Here is a 4,106-nt window from a genome sequence, read left to right as displayed (position 1 = left end):
ACCACCAGGGGGCGAATAGAAGTCTATAGAAAATAATGTATTCCCTCAGTAAACATTGTAAACATGAGTTTATGTCTCAATCTCTACTTTCAAGTCTTCTTCAATACAGCATGATCTTATTTCGTAAATGATGGTCCAAAAAGCAGAATATGTTTACTGTGCTTTTCTAAACCTAACCTGTGGCCTTGTTGTCTAAACCGTTTCACAATGTTAACGTGTCGTAATTCAACACGAAAGGTTTCTCCCCAAGCGCCAAAATATGGGATGAGATCACGTTGGCAAAATTGAAAGATATATATACCGTAAAAGTCGGGTTACAAGCCGCTAGGTCCCCGCTGTACCCAACTAGCGCTGCTGCTAGTTCCCCGCTAACTTCCGCTAGCTCTCGCTAACTTCCGCTAGCTCTCGCTTGTTCCCCGACAACCACCGAAGTTAGTGGGACCAGCCCCGGATCGACGCCCAACTCGGGCAGAGGGGACGCGGGCAGTAGCAGCGGGAAGCTAGCAGCAGCGCTAGCTTGCTACAGCGGGGACAACAGCCGGAGGTAGTAGCAGCTTGTAACCCGGCTTTTGCGGTATATGTATAGACTTTTTTTTTTATTTGTCTTTTGCAATCTCCAGTAGAGCTTTGGGTCAATCGCTTTATGAGCAGAACCTGTATGACATCCCAGTATTTTTATGATGTGGAACATATAAATTCTGTGCGGCTGCGTTTCTGACGGGTCAAAGAGCTTCCTGAGTTTCCGAGTTGGTCGTTCAACATGACGAGAGAGAGAGAGAGCAGTTGTCCCGCCCCCTTCCCCTTTGTACAGATCAAATTAGGAGCTATGATCTCACTGATGGCCTAAAAAGGCCTCTCAGGAAATGACATGTGTCCGTGCACATTATTTGCAGCCTTGCTCGCTCCCACATGGTCCATCCCATCCTCCTCTCTCTTCTTTTGACTTTCCTCTTTTATTCTTTTATTTCATCGCTCCTCGTCTACATGGATCATTCATTTCTCCTCTCGCAACTTTAATGCAACGGCACTCCTCCAGACTTCTCTCCATCTCTCCCACTCTCTCTTTCTCTGTCCTTTGTGTGGAGGAGGAGGAGGGGGAGGAAAAAGAGGGAAAAGAACACTACCCCCTCCTCACAAAGACACTCCTCCTGAGTGGAAATTACCGGCGGAGATTAATAACGACATTAGGCGGTAATGATGCTGCGCCGAATGAAATATTTATTAAAGATCCCTCTGCTAGCAATTAGCATGGCATGTAATCGTTCAGCACAAGAAATCAAGATGATTGTGCCGCAGTCCCCCATCACTACACACACACACACACACACACACACACACACACACACACACACACACACCCTTCTCCGCAGTTGCTACCATCACTGCAAACATTTGCAGCCTCTTCCCCCGACGTCTTCTCTCCATGACAACAGTAGCTCTGGGAGGTTGCGGTGTGTGTGTGTGTGTGTGTGTGTGTGTGTGTGTGTGTGTGTGTGTGTGTGTGTGTTGAGGAGGTGTTGGTGGTGGTCCTGGGCATCCAATCTTAATTACAAGCCCTCTGCCTGGTGGAGAGTTCCTCCCAGCTTGAGGCAGTTCCACCGTCAGGGAGTCAGACTTCAGGAATCGCAGCGTTTTTTGTGTGTTCTTTTTTCTACCGTCTTTTTGTTCCAAACTCCTGCCAAGTTGTCCGGGGCCGAAGCGAGTTAAGTGAGAGGAAGCCTTATTATTGGATGCCTGTCTTGTGTCTCTCAGTCCACTCACTTCCAACGCCTGCGGGCCGGCGGGTTATCACAGGAGTTGCGTGGAAGTTCTTCCCCTCCGAGAGCTTTTCACTCGCACAACTTTTCCTCTACTTTTTGAAGAGTCCGCAGTGCGTTGTCGGGTTGCTTCTCTGGAAGACGACGTGTCGCGTGAAAATCCCCCTGCGCCTATCATCAGACAAAAAACAACAACATATTATCTCCGGAACCACATCGTTGTTTAACTTCATGTAAATTGCTACGATACCGCAAAGTATCCGTTGAGTTTAAGGACTGAACCGAATGACACAGTATTTTGACTGAAACTCCTTTGAACACCCAAATGTTGTGATTTGTGTTGCAGATTCTGATTCTTTAGGTGTTATTCTTTCCAAAAAGGTGTGTTACTAGTATGTGGGCTGTTGTTAGGGCACCAAAATACAGTTTGAAAAACTTGGTGAGGCATTTTTGGGAAATCTTGCTCATATCATGCTGGATGTTCATAGTTATGATCAAAATATATTTTTTTGCAGATATACATTTTTTTCCCAAGACTTTGCTGAACAAATACATACAATAAACACACGTATTGGAATTAATTTGGGGTTCCTACGACGACTCAAACACAGGGGAAAAAAAATACAAATCTAGAGCCAAAATCGGTTCCAGGGAGTTTAAAGGGTTTAAGACGCGGTCGTCTCAAGGACGCGTGGCCCTCAGGTTGTGTTCGCACGAGCGTGACCTCATTTTCACCTGAAAGGGACAATGGAGAGAGAGGAGGAGGAGGAGGAGGAGGAGGAAGGGCTGTTGTTACAGAAAAGGTCAGAGGTCAGATAATCAAAAGTGTCCGTTTATTGGCCACATCATGGAAACCTCAAGGAGCTCATCAACGCAGCCAGCCGGGCGTGCGGCCCCGCTAATCAGTGGCGGCGATGGCGATGGCGTCCTCCCCGAAAGGACAAGAGACAGAATGAGTGAAGGAGAGAGAGAGAGAGAGAGAGAGAGAGAGAGAGAGAGAGAGAGAGAGGGGGGTTAATGTAATAGCAGTTCACTTCACAAACCCTGACAAAGGGGCGACGGCGGCGGGGGACGGATCAATTTGCAATATGGTGCGGGGCAACAAAGGCGGGACATGAAAGCGAGCGCATTAAGCGACGCTCTCGCATGAACTCTGGCGATCAATAAACATCGGGGAGGGAAGGAGGGAGAGAGGGAGGAGAGAGGGAGGACAATAGAGGAGAAGAAGAGCGATGGAGATAACGCTGATGTCTCACGACGAGAGCCTCTTTGTTTGACTGAACTTTGAGGCTCGCTGCTGTTTGTTAATTAGATGGTTATCTTTAGCGCTTTGATGGATCAGATAAGCCGTTAATTAATCTTTCCATCTAATTAACTGTCGCGCTAATAATATCTCCGGCCACGTTGACGTACCTTTGACAGTCACGCGCGCCACGAGCGAAGCTTTTTTTTTTTTCCGAGGCCGTGGAAAAAGTTCTGTGAAAAAAAAAAATCACGTTTCTGTCAATCAAAAAAAACAACACAAGAACATAAAGAGCGGCAGAGTGACATTCTGTTGATGTTCACGTCTCCGGAGGGTTTGAAGTGTTTCTCACACCGTGGACGCCGTAGTGAATCCACGGTGATTACGCAACAGCGAGCCAACACAATGGAGGACGTCTCTTCAGGACGGGTCCACGCGTCCTCCTCTCCTTTCGCTCAGTGTCGACGTCGCGGCCTCCTGGAGTGTTTCCTGTGTTTCCTCTCTAACGTCGCCACACAAGTCATTTCCCTTTGGGACGATAAAGAAAGAGATCTACCTTGACCTTGATCTGAAGAATGGATGAAACGCAGGAGGAAGGGGAGGAGCTAAGTGAGGAGGAAAAACACAATCCTTTAACAAGGGAACACTTAACGCTTTATTCACTCATTTATTATATTCATCTCACCGGGTGACATATTAACTAAATGATGACGAGGCATCTTTATGTAACCTTTAACCTCTAATGGCCGAACCTCCGTGTTTACAGTCAATCCAGTGCATGACAAAATGGACATTTTAACTATTACATATATTGTTATTGATGTCGACGATAATGTTTTACAAACTGAACCATTTTCCAAAAAGATAATTAACATGTAAAGATAAAAATGAAGACATTTACACACAGCAGCTGAGTTCATTGAATGAATAAATAAAGCGTCAGCCGGAAGTGAGAGACAGGAAATTTTGCAGCCAAATCAACGGCGACAGTTTTCAACGTTTTATATTCAGCTGCAAAAAGAAAAGGATGAATGTAACGAGGTGTGTTTTCAGACCTGAGGAACAAGAGGAACAAGAGGAAGTGACCTCCGTAGAAAAGGGTTGAG

This window comes from Taurulus bubalis (assembly GCF_910589615.1).
Source record: "Taurulus bubalis genome assembly, chromosome: 14".
Classification (NCBI taxonomy): domain Eukaryota; kingdom Metazoa; phylum Chordata; class Actinopteri; order Perciformes; family Cottidae; genus Taurulus; species Taurulus bubalis.
The sequence above is the reverse complement of the archived record's forward strand: the minus strand, read 5'-3'. Positions refer to the sequence as shown.